This window comes from Archocentrus centrarchus, unplaced genomic scaffold (genome assembly GCF_007364275.1).
Source record: "Archocentrus centrarchus isolate MPI-CPG fArcCen1 unplaced genomic scaffold, fArcCen1 scaffold_45_ctg1, whole genome shotgun sequence".
Classification (NCBI taxonomy): domain Eukaryota; kingdom Metazoa; phylum Chordata; class Actinopteri; order Cichliformes; family Cichlidae; genus Archocentrus; species Archocentrus centrarchus.
In genome coordinates this window covers 1,811,700-1,819,825 of record NW_022060271.1, presented here as the reverse complement: position 1 = coordinate 1,819,825, position 8,126 = coordinate 1,811,700, and the positions used below count along the sequence as shown (strand labels likewise).

At 43.8% G+C, this 8,126-nt stretch overlaps 1 long non-coding RNA gene across 1 annotated transcript; it reads right to left on the bottom strand.

Moving 5' to 3' along the window:
* Positions 1-809: 809 nt before the first annotated feature.
* Positions 810-7,889, bottom strand: LOC115777270 (uncharacterized). The gene is made up of 4 exons (XR_004019610.1): positions 7,669-7,889; positions 2,770-2,816; positions 2,134-2,673; positions 810-1,370 (listed from the first exon to the last, which is right to left on the bottom strand). It is a non-coding gene; the product is annotated as an uncharacterized LOC115777270 (long non-coding RNA).
* Positions 7,890-8,126: the final 237 nt, after the last annotated feature.

The following is an 8,126-nucleotide window of genomic DNA, read 5'->3' as shown; positions in this document are numbered from 1 at the left end:
TGAGATCTCCTGATTTAAATAATGGCCACTGCACTGGGAGGCTGTAAAGCATCAATTAGCTGCAACACAGCCTCTCCATATACTAGAGGATTGCCTTCAACTCTCTCTCTCTCTCTAAATATTAGCATTAGCATGACAAACCTCATTAACCTAGGCTGAATCAATGTACAAATTAAGGTGCCGTTTACACGAAGCCGTTTTCACTGGAAACGGTGTCGTTTTGATGCGTTTCAGCCTATAGTTTACACGTTTCAGAAACGATCCGCGTTTACACGAGGACATGTGAAACGATGAAAACGATGTAGTTCCCATGCCAGGCCACAAGTTGGCGTTGGTTTTCTCTTTGCAAAGTTTGTTTACGCAAGACGCGCATGCGTGGAGTGACACAGTAGGTAGTGCGGCAAATTGTTCATTACTTACAAAACGGCCAATGTGAGAGGTTTTGTGTGGACCGATGATGAGGTTGGATCGCTGCTGCACACAACGCTGAATTACAAAACGGTAAAAACACAGGAAAAGCATAAGAAGCACTCGTGAATCCGCGAGTACTGTTTATCAGTTTGTGCGTGCGCGAAAAACTGGCCGTCGCAACCATAGTGCGCATGTGCGAGTCGAGCGTTTTCAAATCACCCCGGTTTCAAGTGTTTACACGAAAACGCAAGCCGGTGCATTTCTGAAACGCTCCACTCTGGACCCCGTTTCTGAAACACATCGTTTTCACTCTGTTGTCGTGTAAACAGAAGGCCGAAACGCATCAAAACGACACCGTTTCAAAATGAAAACGGTCTCGTGTAAACGGCACCTAAGTCTTACCTGTAGCCAGTGTACAAGCTGCTGTTAAAGCTTTCTGATCTGAGATCAGCGATGAACTCAGCAGATCAACCTTCTGAGCTTCTAGAAAAACTCACACCTGCAGAATTAAGTTAAACAACTGTGCAGCCCACATTACAGCCACACTCATCCCTAAAGCAAGAACCCTCCAAAAGCAGTGTTAAATTAGCTGTAATAAATTCATTATGCACATTAATTTTCTCAGCTCCTGAATTTGTCAGTCTGTGGCACAATCATGAGTTCATTTTGGAAACAGGGTTAACATTATTACATCTTTAATAATTAAAAGTCTGCTGCCATCAAACCTTGATAGCAAGGTGAGAAAACAGCTTTCATGTTATCCAGTTTTATACTGTAATAAAGCAGGAGCTGCTTACCTACTGGGGGATCCTGCGTAAGGGCAGCTCTTACCTAGCCCCTGCTATTAGCCACATATAAATGGAAAGGTTTCGAGTAATCTGATTACCCAATGCCAGGTCAGATTGCGTGTCCTGCTTCAGTGCATCAGATGTTGCTTCAGCTCCCGTCGACCACTGCAACTAAGGATCAGAGTTAGTTTGTCCTGCTGCCTTATTGAAGCAGCAGAGATGCAGTTTTAAACAGTCACAAATCCACCGTCTGCTGAATCCTGTCATTCCCAAACACGTCAACATTCACCAACCGTTTGCGGTTGTCAGGTTTTAATCACAGTTATTAACAGAGAGCAGTTAGCTTCATCTGTCCACCAAACTGTCTTCCTAGATATTCAATGGTTTGTTAACAGAATTACAAGAATTCTTCTCATTTTGTTCTTTTAGAGGACGACAAATCAGCTGCATGCTGTGAGACAGTACTGAGAATATTCAGATACTTCAAGTCTTACACTAAAATTTGGTTGAAGATGTTAACGGCTGTTAATCACAGTTATCATAGAATGTACTAAGTACTAAGCACAAATACCACTGCCAGGTCACTCTGCCTCTCATCTGCAAGTCCAGATTCTCACCTTGATTAACATGCATGTGTACAACAGGCACAGCAGCTTCAGTTAGAGCAGGGGTAGGGAACTCCAGGCCCCGAGAGCCGGTGTCCTGCAGGTTTTAGATGTGTCCCTGATCCAGCACGCCTGACTCAAATGACTGAATTACCTCCTCAGTCTGCAGTCAAGTTCTCCAGAGTCCTGCTAATGACTTCTATATGTGATTCAGGCGTGCTGGATCAGGGACACATCTAAAACCTGCAGGACACCGGCTCTCGAGGCCTGGAGTTCCCCACCCCTGAGTTAGTGTTAGGAACAGTTGGTGCAGGGAATCCACTCGTTACCTGTGCAGTGCTGACAGCAGGAGGAGCAGGCTGGGTGAGTGAGAAGAAGCTGCAATACTCTGAGCAGTGTTAGCAGTCAGCACTGCAGCCTGAGCCTCAGTGTGCAGTTATCAGAGGTGTTTAGCCTTCTTCTTCCTCTGATTGGTCAGCTCTCTCAGTCTCTCCTCCGTTGGAATGCATGCAGCCCTTTTGTTGGACTCTCCTCCTCTGTCAGGATTCCTCCTATCTTAGAAGAGCTCTGCCATCAGGATACTGCAGCCTGAAAAACTCCACTATACAGTGTGTTGCATCTCCAGTTTCACATCATCAGGCAGGTTAGTCTGGAATACTCTGCTCAGCTCACTGGGATGTGTTCATGTGTGTCTGGATGTCACTTCGCCGGCTATCCATCCGGTGTATTATCTTCCAGCCTCTGCAGCCGTCTCCCTCCTCTCCTGCCTCCTTTGCAGGAAGGCCATCCTCTTCCTTCTCCAGCTGTTGTTGTTGTTGTTGTTTAGGAAGGTTGCTGTGGAGACCTGCAGCATCATCTGTGAATCATCTCTGGACACAATGTTAGTAGAAGAGAACAGATTTCATTCTGCTCTTTGTCTTCATGGTTTTTGTTTAAAGGTCCACCTCTTGTGTGAGGTCACTCACCTCAGTTTGCTCAGAGGACATGCTTCTCAAAAATGATCTTCAAGCACCTAAAGAATAAAGTGGAGACATTTTCTGCCACAATGGATTTTTGACTGTTTCACCTCCACTTCATTACATCATTTCTGTTTACCATACATTTAGCTTTAATCTATTTCCCCTCTATCATAACCCCAAAACCACTTTCTATCAGTAACATTCTCATCTATATGTCACTCAGCAACACGCCATGTTAAAAGATACCAGGTGAAAGTCAGAGATGAAATCATCATAGTCATTGTGCATACACCACACTCCTGGTTGGAGGTGATATTATTACTGTGTGCATGGGGCTGTGGATCCCCCCCTGTTTTAGAGGGTCTCCATGTGTTCCTGCTCCACACTCGCTCTCTGAGAATAACACAGTGTCCACTGTGAGACAACAACTGTCTCTCTGACTGTAAGTTCTACTCAAAGAGTAATCTCTCAGCACCATCAAATCTATTTAATTCATTTGTTATTTATTTTAAGTGTATACTCACTGCTCCTTTACCTCACTCACACCTACTACATTTATACTTTCAGTTCAATCTATTTATTTTATGCTCAGTTTGTGTCCAAGCTATATTATTATCATCATTACTATTTTGTTAATATTATTCATACTATTGGGCAGCACGGTGGCGTAGTGGTTAGCACTGCTGTCTCACAGTTAGAATACCATCTGGAAGGCCTGGGTTCGATTCCACCTTGGCCCAGGCCTCTCCCTCTCTCTGTGTGGAGGTTGCATGTTCTCCCCGTGCTTGCGTGGGTTTCCTCCGGGTACTCCGGTTTCCTCCCACATTCCAAAGACATGCACTTACTGCGGTTAGGTTAATTGGCTACTCTAAATTGCCCATAGGTGTGAATGTGAGTGTGAAAGGTCGTCTGTCTCTCTGTGTTGGCCCTGCAACAGGCTGGCGACCTGTTCAGGGTGTACCCTGCCTCTCGCCCTATGACAGCTGGGATAGGCTCCAGCCCCCCCGCGACCCTTAACAGGATGTGCGGAAGCGGATGGATGGATATTCATACTATTGTTGTTATTATAGATATTTTATTTATTCTGTCTTACTCCTTATTCTCCCAAATATTTTAACGTTTATTTCCCCTTATTCTTCCAATTTTATAATTCATTCTTACCCATTCTCTTAGGCTTTTTAATTTTATTTGACTCTTTTTCTAGTTAATGTTACTTCTATTATTAGTTTTAACCAATCCAGTTATTCTATCAGAGGTTTATCACATTTAAATGGGTTATTCCTTTACTCAAATGTATTTAAACTGTTCCTATTTTCCCCTTTTGGTCTCTAATTTAACACCTCTAACCCTCCAGATTATCTACTTTTTACACTCTGCAATATTAACTTTAAACCTCAATGATTAATTTTCCTAGTTTACACTTGTTTCTCACAATTTTATGCAAACTTTTCATTCACCAATTACATAGAAAAGCAGACAAGCTCTGCTTTTAATATACACACCAACAGATGTATGCTGCTGCAGGCTGAGGCCTTGCAGCCCGCAGCAGGTCCATCTTCACAGACCACTCCTCACTACACTGACCACCAGTTCATGAACACATCTAGTTTGGTTTATTTAATCTACACTCCGATTATTTCCCAGCTATTTTATTGTTACCATTACATCATATCTGTTATTCTACTCCAGCTGTTCAAGATTTTATTTACTTTCCCACTATCTTCTAGTTTTCCCCAAGTATTTCCACCCTTATTTTTCCCCAATTTCTCCCGATTGTGTCATTTGTTCTTACTGACCTATTTTAAACTTCTAATTCTAATCTACTTCTTTTCAGCTTTTCTTATGACCAACATCAATTTTAACATTGTTTGAATGACCTACTGGCTCCAGCAGGAGCTTTGTTTTGTTCACAGGACTATTTTTATTTGAGCTCCTCCCGATTGTCCAGTCTTTGACCTATTACTGGTTACAAGGTTACTATTAACCCCAATTCAGAAATTCCTTGTTCACATATACACAACGTTTCTGCTTTTAGAGCAGAGAGAGACCTGCCCAGTGACAGCTCTCTCTCTCTCTCTCTCTCTCTTCCAAACTCCCTGCCTGCTCTCACACACACACACACACACACACACACACACACACACACACACACACACACACACACACACACACACAGCACTCTGTCATCCATTCACACACTCACAGCATAAATGACTTGTATTCTTAAAGCAAATTTACAGTGATTAATAACAATAAGTGAATTCTATTCCTAAGGCAGAATTTACAGCAGAAAGTGATTACATTTGCACAAGCACTATGTACAAGATATTACATATATACAGCTTGGCCAAGTGGCACCACTTATCCGGTGTCTGACGTCATAATCCTCCAGCATCTTCATGCCTTGTAGAAGCAAAAGTCTCAGAGCTTAATCAGACCAGTGAACTGGGAATTGTCGACCCCGCCCTGTGCAGCCCACTTCCTTCAGAACCCGGAGGCTATTTCGGATTCCCAAGAATCGTGCGGTAACAGCTGGGCGACTTTGCTAGCTTCCTTTATTCATAAATCCTCCAAGCCAAATCTTCAGTGCATTGTTACAGCAAAGGTCTCAAAATATTAATATGGAAACCCCAAGAGCCTACTTCATGTACCCGGCAATGTCTCCCGCGACAGATAGCAGCCTGAGCTCAAGATAAAAGGTTGGAGCGAATAATCCTCAGCGGTGAATCTTTCACTTCATTCTCAAAAGCGCTTCTCAACACAACATCAACAATACGGACACTGAAACCCCCCAAAACCAAAACATACTCAGAGCAGACAGCTCTCAGCTCTACACACACACACACACACACACACACACACACACACACACACACACACACACACACACACACACACACACACACACACACACACACACGGCCTCTCAGTCTGAACTCCACGGTGCACCTCTCCGGTTAAAACATGTAAGACATAATGCAGCACAAAAGCCTGCTCAACCAGTGATCATTAATGTAAATAATGCAACATTTTACCCTTTATCAATCAATTGAGACCCTTTGTTTGTTTTATTTGAAGGCAAGATGACAGTTTTCTCTTTTCCTCGGGCCTGGGCAGAACTTACAATAATCTCAGAAAGCATCAAATTTATGCAGAAAATCTCTGCTCACCTGAATTTTGGCCGCGGCTTTGGTGCGTTCTGAAAAGCAGGTAATGTTCCAGTGTGTGCATGACAATATAGGTGACAAATAATATCTAATGTGACCACTAATTCAGTGTGTGTGAATAATTACTAATAAATGATATAGTAAAATACCAATATCAGAGTGATAAAAATATCCAGAACTATGCTAATGCATATTATTTTATCGTCAAACTTGCCCCTGAATGAACAGCACGGTCGGCTATGAAATTCATCAAATCATGCAGACGATCACATTCCACGAGGCCGGCGACCTCTCTCTCATATCTGATCATTAGAATTCTATTGTTTACATTGATCACTTACTTTCAACCTCGGACGTGGGCTTGAACCATTTCTTAAGCCCAATCATCTGGTCCCCACTTGTGACGGCTGCTGTTTTCTCTTATATTCATGAGAAGCCATGACCGCAGCAGGCGATATGAATAGTCACATGGCAGTCGTGGACCAATCAAATGGCTCAGATTGAAAGAATGTAAATATTACCACATGGCGCTGGAAAGGGAGACGGCGGACATAGACATACATACCTAGACGCCGCATTGACCGTTGACTCGTATGTCAACATCGCCGCCATATTGGAGGAGGCAAAAGCGGCCAACATAACACGAGAGAGACGCTGCACTCTGGAGCTGTGTGGAGTTTTTCGAACCATTTCACAGTCAAAACGGGATCACGTGGGATTACCTTTCACAGGTAAGACTGGCGAATTGCTTTTGATCGTATCTGGCCATTCTAATATTTTGAGAACAAAATTTTTATTTTGTGCCTAACAGTTTCTCAGTGTATATTAGTGCATATTTGAATGTGTGCATGAATGCATTAACTTAAATAACTTTGTAGAAAGGAGCTTTATGAAGATCAGTCCATTCACCTGTATTAGGCTACGTTCACACTGCAGCCTGAAGTGACCCAAATCCGACTTTTTCGCCCACGTGCGACCTGCATCCGATCTTTTCATGCTACTCTGAACAACACAGATCCGATCTTTTCAAATGCGACCCGACTGTGTGCAGCCAGGTCGCATTTATCCGACCTGCACGTCATTGATACTCGACAAATGTCACTATTCTGCGTCCCGTTACGCGGACGCGGGAAGGAAAACGTGTGACTTCCGCAAACATTGAGCACGCTCGCTACATGTGACGTTATCGCGTCCTCTACTGCGCATGCGGGACACTTTCAGGTTCGTCTGCTGTTCACACACAGATCACATACAAGTCGCATATATTTGGAAATGTGAACGACCAGGCAAAAAAAAAAAAAAAAAATCGTTATTGGGTCACTTCAGGCTGCAGTGTGAACGCAGCCTTAGTTCACAGCAGCTTTGCCTCCTCCAATATGCCGGACACACAGTTACGCCACATCAGCGGGCCAACCAGGCGTTTATGTATACATGTCTATGACGGCGGACGGCACCAATTTTTGTTTTTTGGAAAATTAAAAAGTAGACGGCGCAGAGAAATAAATTAAATAAATCCCCGAGGGGCTTTTTGAACTTTTAAACTCAGAGCTTCCATCTATGTTAGCTAATATGACGGTAGCTAATGTGCTATAAGCTAACTCCACCGGCACAATCTGACATTTCTGAATAAAAACAACATATAAAGCAGTTACTTTCATGATGTCCTACCAGGACAAGTTTACTGAACAGGTAACGCTATGAATGAAGCACACTGAACAGAACAGTTTACACTTCTTACCGTAGAGAAGCGCTGCCGTCCACTCCCTGCTTTGTGTGTGAGAGCAGCCCGTAACTTTTGAAAATTAAAAAAAAGGCGCGTTTGCTGAAGGGGCTCGGCCGCGGGCCCGGAGCGGAGCCGCTGTCCGTGAGCGGGTGGGGTCCTATCCGGAGGGCTAGAACTGAGGAACAGCCTGGGCGGACCGACAGACTTGAGGGCGAGTCCGCCCGGAAATGCTTTGCTATCTGGGGCAGGAAGTCAAGAGTAGGGTGGGTGGGGCTCCATTCTCAATGGGCGGGGCATGGAATGTTTTCGTAGGCGGGGTCTGTTCCAAAGTTCAAAGGCAGTTACAGGATCAAAGGATCAGAAGACCGACACATTCCGAGAACTCCTGTATATAGCGGGCAGCCTGCAGACTGAACACACTGCAAATACCCAGTCAAGAGTTATTCACAACGAATTTTGTCAATCTGAGATTA